Source organism: Pseudophryne corroboree, chromosome 11 (genome assembly GCF_028390025.1).
Source record: "Pseudophryne corroboree isolate aPseCor3 chromosome 11, aPseCor3.hap2, whole genome shotgun sequence".
Classification (NCBI taxonomy): Eukaryota; Metazoa; Chordata; class Amphibia; order Anura; family Myobatrachidae; genus Pseudophryne; species Pseudophryne corroboree.
In genome coordinates, this window is record NC_086454.1 from 249,649,218 (window position 1) to 249,666,162 (window position 16,945).

General features: G+C 40.4%; 16 non-coding genes across 16 annotated transcripts; all 16 read right to left on the minus strand.

The window, feature by feature from the left end:
• Positions 1-184: 184 nt before the first annotated feature.
• Positions 185-256, minus strand: TRNAD-GUC (transfer RNA aspartic acid (anticodon GUC)). The gene has a single exon. It is a non-coding gene; the product is annotated as a tRNA-Asp (tRNA).
• Positions 257-1,813: 1,557 nt separating this feature from the next.
• TRNAD-GUC (transfer RNA aspartic acid (anticodon GUC)) lies at positions 1,814-1,885 on the minus strand. The gene has a single exon. It is a non-coding gene; the product is annotated as a tRNA-Asp (tRNA).
• A 745-nt stretch (positions 1,886-2,630) lies between these two features.
• TRNAD-GUC (transfer RNA aspartic acid (anticodon GUC)) lies at positions 2,631-2,702 on the minus strand. The gene has a single exon. It is a non-coding gene; the product is annotated as a tRNA-Asp (tRNA).
• A 745-nt stretch (positions 2,703-3,447) lies between these two features.
• Positions 3,448-3,519, minus strand: TRNAD-GUC (transfer RNA aspartic acid (anticodon GUC)). The gene has a single exon. It is a non-coding gene; the product is annotated as a tRNA-Asp (tRNA).
• Positions 3,520-4,264: 745 nt separating this feature from the next.
• TRNAD-GUC (transfer RNA aspartic acid (anticodon GUC)) lies at positions 4,265-4,336 on the minus strand. Its single transcript has one exon. It is a non-coding gene; the product is annotated as a tRNA-Asp (tRNA).
• Positions 4,337-6,713: 2,377 nt separating this feature from the next.
• TRNAD-GUC (transfer RNA aspartic acid (anticodon GUC)) lies at positions 6,714-6,785 on the minus strand. Its single transcript has one exon. It is a non-coding gene; the product is annotated as a tRNA-Asp (tRNA).
• A 745-nt stretch (positions 6,786-7,530) lies between these two features.
• Positions 7,531-7,602, minus strand: TRNAD-GUC (transfer RNA aspartic acid (anticodon GUC)). The gene has a single exon. It is a non-coding gene; the product is annotated as a tRNA-Asp (tRNA).
• Positions 7,603-8,347: 745 nt separating this feature from the next.
• Positions 8,348-8,419, minus strand: TRNAD-GUC (transfer RNA aspartic acid (anticodon GUC)). Its single transcript has one exon. It is a non-coding gene; the product is annotated as a tRNA-Asp (tRNA).
• Positions 8,420-9,164: 745 nt separating this feature from the next.
• On the minus strand, positions 9,165-9,236 carry TRNAD-GUC (transfer RNA aspartic acid (anticodon GUC)). The gene has a single exon. It is a non-coding gene; the product is annotated as a tRNA-Asp (tRNA).
• Positions 9,237-10,797: 1,561 nt separating this feature from the next.
• On the minus strand, positions 10,798-10,869 carry TRNAD-GUC (transfer RNA aspartic acid (anticodon GUC)). Its single transcript has one exon. It is a non-coding gene; the product is annotated as a tRNA-Asp (tRNA).
• A 745-nt stretch (positions 10,870-11,614) lies between these two features.
• On the minus strand, positions 11,615-11,686 carry TRNAD-GUC (transfer RNA aspartic acid (anticodon GUC)). Its single transcript has one exon. It is a non-coding gene; the product is annotated as a tRNA-Asp (tRNA).
• A 745-nt stretch (positions 11,687-12,431) lies between these two features.
• TRNAD-GUC (transfer RNA aspartic acid (anticodon GUC)) lies at positions 12,432-12,503 on the minus strand. The gene has a single exon. It is a non-coding gene; the product is annotated as a tRNA-Asp (tRNA).
• Positions 12,504-13,248: 745 nt separating this feature from the next.
• On the minus strand, positions 13,249-13,320 carry TRNAD-GUC (transfer RNA aspartic acid (anticodon GUC)). The gene has a single exon. It is a non-coding gene; the product is annotated as a tRNA-Asp (tRNA).
• Positions 13,321-14,881: 1,561 nt separating this feature from the next.
• On the minus strand, positions 14,882-14,953 carry TRNAD-GUC (transfer RNA aspartic acid (anticodon GUC)). Its single transcript has one exon. It is a non-coding gene; the product is annotated as a tRNA-Asp (tRNA).
• Positions 14,954-15,698: 745 nt separating this feature from the next.
• On the minus strand, positions 15,699-15,770 carry TRNAD-GUC (transfer RNA aspartic acid (anticodon GUC)). Its single transcript has one exon. It is a non-coding gene; the product is annotated as a tRNA-Asp (tRNA).
• Positions 15,771-16,515: 745 nt separating this feature from the next.
• On the minus strand, positions 16,516-16,587 carry TRNAD-GUC (transfer RNA aspartic acid (anticodon GUC)). The gene has a single exon. It is a non-coding gene; the product is annotated as a tRNA-Asp (tRNA).
• Between the last annotated feature and the right edge of the window lie 358 nt (positions 16,588-16,945).

Genomic DNA, 16,945 nt, shown 5'->3' on the forward strand with positions numbered 1-16,945 from the left:
ATGCTAGATAAAAGCAAGGGGTGATACCCAAACTAAAAATGAGGCTATGCAATTGGTGTTTCTGGTTCTTTCTTATGCTCTCAAAATCAAGTGGTATATTTTTCACGCTACAATTGGATTCGGACTTTGATTCTCCATAACCTTGAGCAACGAATCTCTGAACCTGATAAAAACTTGCAATGTTCTCCCCGTCGGGGAATCGAACCCCGGTCTCCCGCGTGACAGGCGGGGATACTCACCACTATACTAACGAGGACTAACTTGGTGAATCTGCAGGCAAAATTGGAGCTGAAAATACACCCAAAAACATGTCAAGGTGAGGTCTCGAGATGCGTCTGTGTCTTTGGCCACAGAGATTATGTGCTACATGTTATCAAGCTAACATAAAACCCTAAATAAGAAGCAGATAAAAAGATTTATTTTTGTCTCAGCTGAAACAAAGACTACAATACAACTTTGCAAAAAAGATAGTCATTTCAATTAAAAACCTTTTTCTGTTATCCTCTACTGGTCGGTCATGGCCAGGAAGCTTACATGATATTGGTCTATCTATCTCACTTACTATACAGTTACTCCCTTTGAAAGTAGGGGATGCAAGTCCATTTTAGCCTGCAATCCATAGGAAAAGACACTTCTCTCTCAGTCTATACTCTGTAGGCATACAATAGTTTCAGCTTTGCTTCATTGATGTGATGTCATAATCAGGTTTAGCTCACAAGAGACTTGTCCACTACATAGCTGTCTGCTGTGTTACAGCGTGAGCCAATTTTAAGAGGATGATATGCAAATATTGTAATGCACAAAAACAGTACATGCCATGCTAGATAAAAGCAAGGGGTGACACCCAAACTAAAAACGAGGCTATGCAATTGGTGTTTCTGGTTCTTTCTTATGCTCTCAAAATCAAGTGGTATATTTTTCACGCTACAATTGGATTCGGACTTTGATTCTCCATAACCTTGAGCAACGAATCTCTGAACCTGATAAAAACTTGCAATGTTCTCCCCGTCGGGGAATCGAACCCGGTCTCCCGCGTGACAGGCGGGGATACTCACCACTATACTAACGAGGACTAACTTGGTGAATCTGCAGGCAAAATTGGAGCTGAAAATACACCCAAAAACATGTCAGGGTGAGGTCTCGAGATGCGCCTGTGTCATTGGCCACAGAGATTATGTGCTACATGTTATTAAGCTAACATAAAACCCTAAATAAGAAGCAGATAAAAAGATTTATTTTTGTCTCAGCTGAAACAAAGACTACAATACCACTTTGCAAAAAAGATAGTCATTTCAATTAAAAACCTTTTTCTGTTATCCTCTACTGGTCGGTAATGGCCAGGAAGCTTACATGATATCGGTCTATCTATCTCACTATACAGTTACTCCCTTTGAAAGTAGGGGATGCAAGTCCATTTTAGCCTGCAATCCATAGGAAAAGACACTTCTCTCTCAGTCTATACTCTGTAGGCATACAATAGTTTCAGCTTTGCTTCATTGATGTGATGTCATAATCAGGTTTAGCTCACAAGAGACTTGTCCACTACATAGCTGTCTCCTGTGTTACAGCATGAGCCAATTGTAAGAGGATGATATGCAAATATTGTAATGCACAAAAACAGTACATGCCATGCTAGATAAAAGCAAGGGGTGATACCCAAACTAAAAACGAGGCTATGCAATTGGTGTTTCTGGTTCTTTCTTATGCTCTCAAAATCAAGTGGTATATTTTTCACGCTACAATTGGATTCGGACTTTGATTCTCCATAACCTTGAGCAACGAATCTCTGAACCTGATAAAAACTTGCAATGTTCTCCCCGTCGGGGAATCGAACCCCGGTCTCCCGCGTGACAGGCGGGGATACTCACCACTATACTAACGAGGACTAACTTGGTGAATCTGCAGGCAAAATTGGAGCTGAAAATACACCCAAAAACATGTCAGGGTGAGGTCTCGAGATGCGTCTGTGTCATTGGCCACAGAGATTATGTGCTACATGTTATCAAGCTAACATAAAACCCTAAATAAGAAGCAGATAAAAAGATTTATTTTTGTCTCAGCTGAAACAAAGACTACAATACAACTTTGCAAAAAAGATAGTCATTTCAATTAAAAACCTTTTTCTGTTATCCTCTACTGGTCGGTCATGGCCAGGAAGCTTACATGATATTGGTCTATCTATCTCACTTACTATACAGTTACTCCCTTTGAAAGTAGGGGATGCAAGTCCATTTTAGCCTGCAATCCATAGGAAAAGACACTTCTCTCTCAGTCTATACTCTGTAGGCATACAATAGTTTCAGCTTTGCTTCATTGATGTGATGTCATAATCAGGTTTAGCTCACAAGAGACTTGTCCACTACATAGCTGTCTCCTGTGTTACAGCGTGAGCCAATTTTAAGAGGATGATATGCAAATATTGTAATGCACAAAAACAGTACATGCCATGCTAGATAAAAGCAAGGGGTGACACCCAAACTAAAAACGAGGCTATGCAATTGGTGTTTCTGGTTCTTTCTTATGCTCTCAAAATCAAGTGGTATATTTTTCACGCTACAATTGGATTCGGACTTTGATTCTCCATAACCTTGAGCAACGAATCTCTGAACCTGATAAAAACTTGCAATGTTCTCCCCGTCGGGGAATCGAACCCCGGTCTCCCGCGTGACAGGCGGGGATACTCACCACTATACTAACGAGGACTAACTTGGTGAATCTGCAGGCAAAATTGGAGCTGAAAATACACCCAAAAACATGTCAGGGTGAGGTCTCGAGATGCGTCTGTGTCATTGGCCACAGAGATTATGTGCTACATGTTATCAAGCTAACATAAAACCCTAAATAAGAAGCAGATAAAAAGATTTATTTTTGTCTCAGCTGAAACAAAGACTACAATACAACTTTGCAAAAAAGATAGTCATTTCAATTAAAAACCTTTTTCTGTTATCCTCTACTGGTCGGTCATGGCTAGGAAGCTTACATGATATTGGTCTATCTATCTCACTTACTATACAGTTACTCCCTTTGAAAGTAGGGGATGCAAGTCCATTTTAGCCTGCAATCCATAGGAAAAGACACTTCTCTCTCAGTCTATACTCTGTAGGCATACAATAGTTTCAGCTTTGCTTCATTGATGTGATGTCATAATCAGGTTTAGCTCACAAGAGACTTGTCCACTACATAGCTGTCTCCTGTGTTACAGCGTGAGCCAATTTTAAGAGGATGATATGCAAATATTGTAATGCACAAAAACAGTACATGCCATGCTAGATAAAAGCAAGGGGTGACACCCAAACTAAAAACGAGGCTATGCAATTGGTGTTTCTGGTTCTTTCTTATGCTCTCAAAATCAAGTGGTATATTTTTCACGCTACAATTGGATTCGGACTTTGATTCTCCATAACCTTGAGCAACGAATCTCTGAACCTGATAAAAACTTGCAATGTTCTCCCCGTCGGGGAATCGAACCCCGGTCTCCCGCGTGACAGGCGGGGATACTCACCACTATACTAACGAGGACTAACTTGGTGAATCTGCAGGCAAAATTGGAGCTGAAAATACACCCAAAAACATGTCAGGGTGAGGTCTCGAGATGCGTCTGTGTCATTGGCCACAGAGATTATGTGCTACATGTTATCAAGCTAACATAAAACCCTAAATAAGAAGCAGATAAAAAGATTTATTTTTGTCTCAGCTGAAACAAAGACTACAATACCACTTTGCAAAAAAGATAGTCATTTCAATTAAAAACCTTTTTCTGTTATCCTCTACTGGTCGGTAATGGCCAGGAAGCTTACATGATATCGGTCTACCTATCTCACTTACTATACAGTTACTCCCTTTGAAAGTAGGGGATGCAAGTCCATTTTAGCCTGCAATTCATAGGAAAAGACACTTCTCTCTCAGTCTATACTCTGTAGGCATACAATAGTTTCAGCTTTGCTACATTGATGTGATGTCATAATCAGGTTTAGCTCACAAGAGACTTGTCCACTACATAGCTGTCTCCTGTGTTACAGCATGAGCCAATTGTAAGAGGATGATATGCAAATATTGTAATGCACAAAAACAGTACATGCCATGCTAGATAAAAGCAAGGGGTGATACCCAAACTAAAAACGAGGCTATGCAATTGGTGTTTCTGGTTCTTTCTTATGCTCTCAAAATCAAGTGGTATATTTTTCACGCTACAATTGGATTCGGACTTTGATTCTCCATAACCTTGAGCAACGAATCTCTGAACCTGATAAAAACTTGCAATGTTCTCCCCGTCGGGGAATCGAACCCCGGTCTCCCGCGTGACAGGCGGGGATACTCACCACTATACTAACGAGGACTAACTTGGTGAATCTGCAGGCAAAATTGGAGCTGAAAATACACCCAAAAACATGTCAGGGTGAGGTCTCGAGATGCGTCTGTGTCATTGGCCACAGAGATTATGTGCTACATGTTATCAAGCTAACATAAAACCCTAAATAAGAAGCAGATAAAAAGATTTATTTTTGTCTCAGCTGAAACAAAGACTACAATACAACTTTGCAAAAAAGATAGTCATTTCAATTAAAAACCTTTTTCTGTTATCCTCTACTGGTCGGTCATGGCCAGGAAGCTTACATGATATTGGTCTATCTATCTCACTTACTATACAGTTACTCCCTTTGAAAGTAGGGGATGCAAGTCCATTTTAGCCTGCAATCCATAGGAAAAGACACTTCTCTCTCAGTCTATACTCTGTAGGCATACAATAGTTTCAGCTTTGCTTCATTGATGTGATGTCATAGTCAGGTTTAGCTCACAAGAGACTTGTCCACTACATAGCTGTCTCCTGTGTTACAGCGTGAGCCAATTTTAAGAGGATGATATGCAAATATTGTAATGCACAAAAACAGTACATGCCATGCTAGATAAAAGCAAGGGGTGACACCCAAACTAAAAACGAGGCTATGCAATTGGTGTTTCTGGTTCTTTCTTATGCTCTCAAAATCAAGTGGTATATTTTTCACGCTACAATTGGATTCGGACTTTGATTCTCCATAACCTTGAGCAACGAATCTCTGAACCTGATAAAAACTTGCAATGTTCTCCCCGTCGGGGAATCGAACCCGGTCTCCCGCGTGACAGGCGGGGATACTCACCACTATACTAACGAGGACTAACTTGGTGAATCTGCAGGCAAAATTGGAGCTGAAAATACACCCAAAAACATGTCAGGGTGAGGTCTCGAGATGCGCCTGTGTCATTGGCCACAGAGATTATGTGCTACATGTTATCAAGCTAACATAAAACCCTAAATAAGAAGCAGATAAAAAGATTTATTTTTGTCTCAGCTGAAACAAAGACTACAATACCACTTTGCAAAAAAGATAGTTATTTCAATTAAAAACCTTTTTCTGTTATCCTCTACTGGTCGGTAATGGCCAGGAAGCTTACATGATATCGGTCTATCTATCTCACTTACTATACAGTTACTCCCTTTGAAAGTAGGGGATGCAAGTCCATTTTAGCCTGCAATCCATAGGAAAAGACACTTCTCTCTCAGTCTATACTCTGTAGGCATACAATAGTTTCAGCTTTGCTTCATTGATGTGATGTCATAATCAGGTTTAGCTCACAAGAGACTTGTCCACTACATAGCTGTCTGCTGTGTTACAGCGTGAGCCAATTTTAAGAGGATGATATGCAAATATTGTAATGCACAAAAACAGTACATGCCATGCTAGATAAAAGCAAGGGGTGACACCCAAACTAAAAACGAGGCTATGCAATTGGTGTTTCTGGTTCTTTCTTATGCTCTCAAAATCAAGTGGTATATTTTTCACGCTACAATTGGATTCGGACTTTGATTCTCCATAACCTTGAGCAACGAATCTCTGAACCTGATAAAAACTTGCAATGTTCTCCCCGTCGGGGAATCGAACCCGGTCTCCCGCGTGACAGGCGGGGATACTCACCACTATACTAACGAGGACTAACTTGGTGAATCTGCAGGCAAAATTGGAGCTGAAAATACACCCAAAAACATGTCAGGGTGAGGTCTCGAGATGCGCCTGTGTCATTGGCCACAGAGATTATGTGCTACATGTTATTAAGCTAACATAAAACCCTAAATAAGAAGCAGATAAAAAGATTTATTTTTGTCTCAGCTGAAACAAAGACTACAATACCACTTTGCAAAAAAGATAGTCATTTCAATTAAAAACCTTTTTCTGTTATCCTCTACTGGTCGGTAATGGCCAGGAAGCTTACATGATATCGGTCTATCTATCTCACTTACTATACAGTTACTCCCTTTGAAAGTAGGGGATGCAAGTCCATTTTAGCCTGCAATCCATAGGAAAAGACACTTCTCTCTCAGTCTATACTCTGTAGGCATACAATAGTTTCAGCTTTGCTTCATTGATGTGATGTCATAATCAGGTTTAGCTCACAAGAGACTTGTCCACTACATAGCTGTCTCCTGTGTTACAGCATGAGCCAATTGTAAGAGGATGATATGCAAATATTGTAATGCACAAAAACAGTACATGCCATGCTAGATAAAAGCAAGGGGTGATACCCAAACTAAAAACGAGGCTATGCAATTGGTGTTTCTGGTTCTTTCTTATGCTCTCAAAATCAAGTGGTATATTTTTCACGCTACAATTGGATTCGGACTTTGATTCTCCATAACCTTGAGCAACGAATCTCTGAACCTGATAAAAACTTGCAATGTTCTCCCCGTCGGGGAATCGAACCCCGGTCTCCCGCGTGACAGGCGGGGATACTCACCACTATACTAACGAGGACTAACTTGGTGAATCTGCAGGCAAAATTGGAGCTGAAAATACACCCAAAAACATGTCAGGGTGAGGTCTCGAGATGCGTCTGTGTCATTGGCCACAGAGATTATGTGCTACATGTTATCAAGCTAACATAAAACCCTAAATAAGAAGCAGATAAAAAGATTTATTTTTGTCTCAGCTGAAACAAAGACTACAATACAACTTTGCAAAAAAGATAGTCATTTCAATTAAAAACCTTTTTCTGTTATCCTCTACTGGTCGGTCATGGCCAGGAAGCTTACATGATATTGGTCTATCTATCTCACTTACTATACAGTTACTCCCTTTGAAAGTAGGGGATGCAAGTCCATTTTAGCCTGCAATCCATAGGAAAAGACACTTCTCTCTCAGTCTATACTCTGTAGGCATACAATAGTTTCAGCTTTGCTTCATTGATGTGATGTCATAATCAGGTTTAGCTCACAAGAGACTTGTCCACTACATAGCTGTCTCCTGTGTTACAGCGTGAGCCAATTTTAAGAGGATGATATGCAAATATTGTAATGCACAAAAACAGTACATGCCATGCTAGATAAAAGCAAGGGGTGACACCCAAACTAAAAACGAGGCTATGCAATTGGTGTTTCTGGTTCTTTCTTATGCTCTCAAAATCAAGTGGTATATTTTTCACGCTACAATTGGATTCGGACTTTGATTCTCCATAACCTTGAGCAACGAATCTCTGAACCTGATAAAAACTTGCAATGTTCTCCCCGTCGGGGAATCGAACCCCGGTCTCCCGCGTGACAGGCGGGGATACTCACCACTATACTAACGAGGACTAACTTGGTGAATCTGCAGGCAAAATTGGAGCTGAAAATACACCCAAAAACATGTCAGGGTGAGGTCTCGAGATGCGTCTGTGTCATTGGCCACAGAGATTATGTGCTACATGTTATCAAGCTAACATAAAACCCTAAATAAGAAGCAGATAAAAAGATTTATTTTTGTCTCAGCTGAAACAAAGACTACAATACAACTTTGCAAAAAAGATAGTCATTTCAATTAAAAACCTTTTTCTGTTATCCTCTACTGGTCGGTCATGGCTAGGAAGCTTACATGATATTGGTCTATCTATCTCACTTACTATACAGTTACTCCCTTTGAAAGTAGGGGATGCAAGTCCATTTTAGCCTGCAATCCATAGGAAAAGACACTTCTCTCTCAGTCTATACTCTGTAGGCATACAATAGTTTCAGCTTTGCTTCATTGATGTGATGTCATAATCAGGTTTAGCTCACAAGAGACTTGTCCACTACATAGCTGTCTCCTGTGTTACAGCGTGAGCCAATTTTAAGAGGATGATATGCAAATATTGTAATGCACAAAAACAGTACATGCCATGCTAGATAAAAGCAAGGGGTGACACCCAAACTAAAAACGAGGCTATGCAATTGGTGTTTCTGGTTCTTTCTTATGCTCTCAAAATCAAGTGGTATATTTTTCACGCTACAATTGGATTCGGACTTTGATTCTCCATAACCTTGAGCAACGAATCTCTGAACCTGATAAAAACTTGCAATGTTCTCCCCGTCGGGGAATCGAACCCCGGTCTCCCGCGTGACAGGCGGGGATACTCACCACTATACTAACGAGGACTAACTTGGTGAATCTGCAGGCAAAATTGGAGCTGAAAATACACCCAAAAACATGTCAGGGTGAGGTCTCGAGATGCGTCTGTGTCATTGGCCACAGAGATTATGTGCTACATGTTATCAAGCTAACATAAAACCCTAAATAAGAAGCAGATAAAAAGATTTATTTTTGTCTCAGCTGAAACAAAGACTACAATACCACTTTGCAAAAAAGATAGTCATTTCAATTAAAAACCTTTTTCTGTTATCCTCTACTGGTCGGTAATGGCCAGGAAGCTTACATGATATCGGTCTACCTATCTCACTTACTATACAGTTACTCCCTTTGAAAGTAGGGGATGCAAGTCCATTTTAGCCTGCAATTCATAGGAAAAGACACTTCTCTCTCAGTCTATACTCTGTAGGCATACAATAGTTTCAGCTTTGCTACATTGATGTGATGTCATAATCAGGTTTAGCTCACAAGAGACTTGTCCACTACATAGCTGTCTCCTGTGTTACAGCATGAGCCAATTGTAAGAGGATGATATGCAAATATTGTAATGCACAAAAACAGTACATGCCATGCTAGATAAAAGCAAGGGGTGATACCCAAACTAAAAACGAGGCTATGCAATTGGTGTTTCTGGTTCTTTCTTATGCTCTCAAAATCAAGTGGTATATTTTTCACGCTACAATTGGATTCGGACTTTGATTCTCCATAACCTTGAGCAACGAATCTCTGAACCTGATAAAAACTTGCAATGTTCTCCCCGTCGGGGAATCGAACCCCGGTCTCCCGCGTGACAGGCGGGGATACTCACCACTATACTAACGAGGACTAACTTGGTGAATCTGCAGGCAAAATTGGAGCTGAAAATACACCCAAAAACATGTCAGGGTGAGGTCTCGAGATGCGTCTGTGTCATTGGCCACAGAGATTATGTGCTACATGTTATCAAGCTAACATAAAACCCTAAATAAGAAGCAGATAAAAAGATTTATTTTTGTCTCAGCTGAAACAAAGACTACAATACAACTTTGCAAAAAAGATAGTCATTTCAATTAAAAACCTTTTTCTGTTATCCTCTACTGGTCGGTCATGGCCAGGAAGCTTACATGATATTGGTCTATCTATCTCACTTACTATACAGTTACTCCCTTTGAAAGTAGGGGATGCAAGTCCATTTTAGCCTGCAATCCATAGGAAAAGACACTTCTCTCTCAGTCTATACTCTGTAGGCATACAATAGTTTCAGCTTTGCTTCATTGATGTGATGTCATAGTCAGGTTTAGCTCACAAGAGACTTGTCCACTACATAGCTGTCTCCTGTGTTACAGCGTGAGCCAATTTTAAGAGGATGATATGCAAATATTGTAATGCACAAAAACAGTACATGCCATGCTAGATAAAAGCAAGGGGTGACACCCAAACTAAAAACGAGGCTATGCAATTGGTGTTTCTGGTTCTTTCTTATGCTCTCAAAATCAAGTGGTATATTTTTCACGCTACAATTGGATTCGGACTTTGATTCTCCATAACCTTGAGCAACGAATCTCTGAACCTGATAAAAACTTGCAATGTTCTCCCCGTCGGGGAATCGAACCCGGTCTCCCGCGTGACAGGCGGGGATACTCACCACTATACTAATGAGGACTAACTTGGTGAATCTGCAGGCAAAATTGGAGCTGAAAATACACCCAAAAACATGTCAGGGTGAGGTCTCGAGATGCGCCTGTGTCATTGGCCACAGAGATTATGTGCTACATGTTATCAAGCTAACATAAAACCCTAAATAAGAAGCAGATAAAAAGATTTATTTTTGTCTCAGCTGAAACAAAGACTACAATACCACTTTGCAAAAAAGATAGTTATTTCAATTAAAAACCTTTTTCTGTTATCCTCTACTGGTCGGTAATGGCCAGGAAGCTTACATGATATCGGTCTATCTATCTCACTTACTATACAGTTACTCCCTTTGAAAGTAGGGGATGCAAGTCCATTTTAGCCTGCAATCCATAGGAAAAGACACTTCTCTCTCAGTCTATACTCTGTAGGCATACAATAGTTTCAGCTTTGCTTCATTGATGTGATGTCATAATCAGGTTTAGCTCACAAGAGACTTGTCCACTACATAGCTGTCTCCTGTGTTACAGCGTGAGCCAATTTTAAGAGGATGATATGCAAATATTGTAATGCACAAAAACAGTACATGCCATGCTAGATAAAAGCAAGGGGTGACACCCAAACTAAAAACGAGGCTATGCAATTGGTGTTTCTGGTTCTTTCTTATGCTCTCAAAATCAAGTGGTATATTTTTCACGCTACAATTGGATTCGGACTTTGATTCTCCATAACCTTGAGCAACGAATCTCTGAACCTGATAAAAACTTGCAATGTTCTCCCCGTCGGGGAATCGAACCCCAGTCTCCCGCGTGACAGGCGGGGATACTCACCACTATACTAACGAGGACTAACTTGGTGAATCTGCAGGCAAAATTGGAGCTGAAAATACACCCAAAAACATGTCAGGGTGAGGTCTCGAGATGCGTCTGTGTCATTGGCCACAGAGATTATGTGCTACATGTTATCAAGCTAACATAAAACCCTAAATAAGAAGCAGATAAAAAGATTTATTTTTGTCTCAGCTGAAACAAAGACTACAATACCACTTTGCAAAAAAGATAGTCATTTCAATTAAAAACCTTTTTCTGTTATCCTCTACTGGTCGGTAATGGCCAGGAAGCTTACATGATATCGGTCTACCTATCTCACTTACTATACAGTTACTCCATTTGAAAGTAGGGGATGCAAGTCCATTTTAGCCTGCAATTCATAGGAAAAGACACTTCTCTCTCAGTCTATACTCTGTAGGCATACAATAGTTTCAGCTTTGCTACATTGATGTGATGTCATAATCAGGTTTAGCTCACAAGAGACTTGTCCACTACATAGCTGTCTCCTGTGTTACAGCATGAGCCAATTGTAAGAGGATGATATGCAAATATTGTAATGCACAAAAACAGTACATGCCATGCTAGATAAAAGCAAGGGGTGATACCCAAACTAAAAACGAGGCTATGCAATTGGTGTTTCTGGTTCTTTCTTATGCTCTCAAAATCAAGTGGTATATTTTTCACGCTACAATTGGATTCGGACTTTGATTCTCCATAACCTTGAGCAACGAATCTCTGAACCTGATAAAAACTTGCAATGTTCTCCCCGTCGGGGAATCGAACCCCGGTCTCCCGCGTGACAGGCGGGGATACTCACCACTATACTAACGAGGACTATCTTGGTGCATGTCCAGGCAAAATTGGAGCTGAAAATACATCCAAAAACATGTCAGGGTGAGGTCTCGAGATGCGTCTGTGTCATTGGCCACAGAGATTATGTGCTACATGTTATCAAGCTAACTTAAAACCCTAAATAAGAAGCAGATAAAAAGATTTATTTTTGTCTCAGCTGAAACAAAGACTACAATACCACTTTGCAAAAAAGATAGTAATTTCAATTAAAAACCTTTTTCTGTTATCCTCTACTGGTCGGTCGTGGCCAGGAAGCTTACATGATATCGGTCTATCTATCTCACTTACTATACAGTTACTCCCTTTGAAAGTAGGGGATGCAAGTCCATTTTAGCCTGCAATTCATAGGAAAAGACACTTCTCTCTCAGTCTATACTCTGTAGGCATACAATAGTTTCAGCTTTGCTTCATTGATGTGATGTCATAATCAGGTTTAGCTCACAAGAGACTTGTCCACTACATAGCTGTCTCCTGTGTTACAGCGTGAGCCAATTTTAAGAGGATGATATGCAAATATTGTAATGCACAAAAACAGTACATGCCATGCTAGATAAAAGCAAGGGGTGACACCCAAACTAAAAACGAGGCTATGCAATTGGTGTTTCTGGTTCTTTCTTATGCTCTCAAAATCAAGTGGTATATTTTTCACGCTACAATTGGATTCGGACTTTGATTCTCCATAACCTTGAGCAACGAATCTCTGAACCTGATAAAAACTTGCAATGTTCTCCCCGTCGGGGAATCGAACCCCGGTCTCCCGCGTGACAGGCGGGGATACTCACCACTATACTAACGAGGACTAACTTGGTGAATCTGCAGGCAAAATTGGAGCTGAAAATACACCCAAAAACATGTCAGGGTGAGGTCTCGAGATGCGTCTGTGTCATTGGCCACAGAGATTATGTGCTACATGTTATCAAGCTAACATAAAACCCTAAATAAGAAGCAGATAAAAAGATTTATTTTTGTCTCAGCTGAAACAAAGACTACAATACCACTTTGCAAAAAAGATAGTCATTTCAATTAAAAACCTTTTTCTGTTATCCTCTACTGGTCGGTAATGGCCAGGAAGCTTACATGATATCGGTCTACCTATCTCACTTACTATACAGTTACTCCCTTTGAAAGTAGGGGATGCAAGTCCATTTTAGCCTGCAATTCATAGGAAAAGACACTTCTCTCTCAGTCTATACTCTGTAGGCATACAATAGTTTCAGCTTTGCTACATTGATGTGATGTCATAATCAGGTTTAGCTCACAAGAGACTTGTCCACTACATAGCTGTCTCCTGTGTTACAGCATGAGCCAATTGTAAGAGGATGATATGCAAATATTGTAATGCACAAAAACAGTACATGCCATGCTAGATAAAAGCAAGGGGTGATACCCAAACTAAAAACGAGGCTATGCAATTGGTGTTTCTGGTTCTTTCTTATGCTCTCAAAATCAAGTGGTATATTTTTCACGCTACAATTGGATTCGGACTTTGATTCTCCATAACCTTGAGCAACGAATCTCTGAACCTGATAAAAACTTGCAATGTTCTCCCCGTCGGGGAATCGAACCCCGGTCTCCCGCGTGACAGGCGGGGATACTCACCACTATACTAACGAGGACTAACTTGGTGAATCTGCAGGCAAAATTGGAGCTGAAAATACACCCAAAAACATGTCAGGGTGAGGTCTCGAGATGCGTCTGTGTCATTGGCCACAGAGATTATGTGCTACATGTTATCAAGCTAACATAAAACCCTAAATAAGAAGCAGATAAAAAGATTTATTTTTGTCTCAGCTGAAACAAAGACTACAATACAACTTTGCAAAAAAGATAGTCATTTCAATTAAAAACCTTTTTCTGTTATCCTCTACTGGTCGGTCATGGCCAGGAAGCTTACATGATATTGGTCTATCTATCTCACTTACTATACAGTTACTCCCTTTGAAAGTAGGGGATGCAAGTCCATTTTAGCCTGCAATCCATAGGAAAAGACACTTCTCTCTCAGTCTATACTCTGTAGGCATACAATAGTTTCAGCTTTGCTTCATTGATGTGATGTCATAATCAGGTTTAGCTCACAAGAGACTTGTCCACTACATAGCTGTCTCCTGTGTTACAGCGTGAGCCAATTTTAAGAGGATGATATGCAAATATTGTAATGCACAAAAACAGTACATGCCATGCTAGATAAAAGCAAGGGGTGACACCCAAACTAAAAACGAGGCTATGCAATTGGTGTTTCTGGTTCTTTCTTATGCTCTCAAAATCAAGTGGTATATTTTTCACGCTACAATTGGATTCGGACTTTGATTCTCCATAACCTTGAGCAACGAATCTCTGAACCTGATAAAAACTTGCAATGTTCTCCCCGTCGGGGAATCGAACCCGGTCTCCCGCGTGACAGGCGGGGATACTCACCACTATACTAACGAGGACTAACTTGGTGAATCTGCAGGCAAAATTGGAGCTGAAAATACACCCAAAAACATGTCAGGGTGAGGTCTCGAGATGCGCCTGTGTCATTGGCCACAGAGATTATGTGCTACATGTTATCAAGCTAACATAAAACCCTAAATAAGAAGCAGATAAAAAGATTTATTTTTGTCTCAGCTGAAACAAAGACTACAATACCACTTTGCAAAAAAGATAGTTATTTCAATTAAAAACCTTTTTCTGTTATCCTCTACTGGTCGGTAATGGCCAGGAAGCTTACATGATATCGGTCTATCTATCTCACTTACTATACAGTTACTCCCTTTGAAAGTAGGGGATGCAAGTCCATTTTAGCCTGCAATCCATAGGAAAAGACACTTCTCTCTCAGTCTATACTCTGTAGGCATACAATAGTTTCAGCTTTGCTTCATTGATGTGATGTCATAATCAGGTTTAGCTCACAAGAGACTTGTCCACTACATAGCTGTCTCCTGTGTTACAGCGTGAGCCAATTTTAAGAGGATGATATGCAAATATTGTAATGCACAAAAACAGTACATGCCATGCTAGATAAAAGCAAGGGGTGACACCCAAACTAAAAACGAGGCTATGCAATTGGTGTTTCTGGTTCTTTCTTATGCTCTCAAAATCAAGTGGTATATTTTTCACGCTACAATTGGATTCGGACTTTGATTCTCCATAACCTTGAGCAACGAATCTCTGAACCTGATAAAAACTTGCAATGTTCTCCCCGTCGGGGAATCGAACCCCGGTCTCCCGCGTGACAGGCGGGGATACTCACCACTATACTAACGAGGACTAACTTGGTGAATCTGCAGGCAAAATTGGAGCTGAAAATACACCCAAAAACATGTCAGGGTGAGGTCTCGAGATGCGTCTGTGTCATTGGCCACAGAGATTATGTGCTACATGTTATTAAGCTAACATAAAACCCTAAATAAGAAGCAGATAAAAAGATTTATTTTTGTCTCAGCTGAAACAAAGACTACAATACCACTTTGCAAAAAAGATAGTCATTTCAATTAAAAACCTTTTTCTGTTATCCTCTACTGGTCGGTAATGGCCAGGAAGCTTACATGATATCGGTCTACCTATCTCACTTACTATACAGTTACTCCATTTGAAAGTAAGGGATGCAAGTCCATTTTAGCCTGCAATTCATAGGAAAAGACACTTCTCTCTCAGTCTATACTCTGTAGGCATACAATAGTTTCAGCTTTGCTACATTGATGTGATGTCATAATCAGGTTTAGCTCACAAGAGACTTGTCCACTACATAGCTGTCTCCTGTGTTACAGCATGAGCCAATTGTAAGAGGATGATATGCAAATATTGTAATGCACAAAAACAGTACATGCCATGCTAGATAAAAGCAAGGGGTGATACCCAAACTAAAAACGAGGCTATGCAATTGGTGTTTCTGGTTCTTTCTTATGCTCTCAAAATCAAGTGGTATATTTTTCACGCTACAATTGGATTCGGACTTTGATTCTCCATAACCTTGAGCAACGAATCTCTGAACCTGATAAAAACTTGCAATGTTCTCCCCGTCGGGGAATCGAACCCCGGTCTCCCGCGTGACAGGCGGGGATACTCACCACTATACTAACGAGGACTATCTTGGTGCATGTCCAGGCAAAATTGGAGCTGAAAATACATCCAAAAACATGTCAGGGTGAGGTCTCGAGATGCGTCTGTGTCATTGGCCACAGAGATTATGTGCTACATGTTATCAAGCTAACTTAAAACCCTAAATAAGAAGCAGATAAAAAGATTTATTTTTGTCTCAGCTGAAACAAAGACTACAATACCACTTTGCAAAAAAGATAGTAATTTCAATTAAAAACCTTTTTCTGTTATCCTCTACTGGTCGGTCGTGGCCAGGAAGCTTACATGATATCGGTCTATCTATCTCACTTACTATACAGTTACTCCCTTTGAAAGTAGGGGATGCAAGTCCATTTTAGCCTGCAATTCATAGGAAAAGACACTTCTCTCTCAGTCTATACTCTGTAGGCATACAATAGTTTCAGCTTTGCTACATTGATGTGATGTCATAATCAGGTTTAGCTCACAAGAGACTTGTCCACTACATAGCTGTCTCCTGTGTTACAGCATGAGCCAATTGTAAGAGGATGATATGCAAATATTGTAATGCACAAAAACAGTACATGCCATGCTAGATAAAAGCAAGGGGTGATACCCAAACTAAAAACGAGGCTATGCAATTGGTGTTTCTGGTTCTTTCTTATGCTCTCAAAATCAAGTGGTATATTTTTCACGCTACAATTGGATTCGGACTTTGATTCTCCATAACCTTGAGCAACGAATCTCTGAACCTGATAAAAACTTGCAATGTTCTCCCCGTCGGGGAATCGAACCCCGGTCTCCCGCGTGACAGGCGGGGATACTCACCACTATACTAACGAGGACTAACTTGGTGAATCTGCAGGCAAAATTGGAGCTGAAAATACACCCAAAAACATGTCAGGGTGAGGTCTCGAGATGCGTCTGTGTCATTGGCCACAGAGATTATGTGCTACATGTTATCAAGCTAACATAAAACCCTAAATAAGAAGCAGATAAAAAGATTTATTTTTGTCTCAGCTGAAACAAAGACTACAATACAACTTTGCAAAAAAGATAGTCATTTCAATTAAAAACCTTTTTCTGTTATCCTCTACTGGTCGGTCATGGCCAGGAAGCTTACATGATATTGGTCTATCTATCTCACTTACTATACAGTTACTCCCTTTGAAAGTAGGGGATGCAAGTCCATTTTAGCCTGCA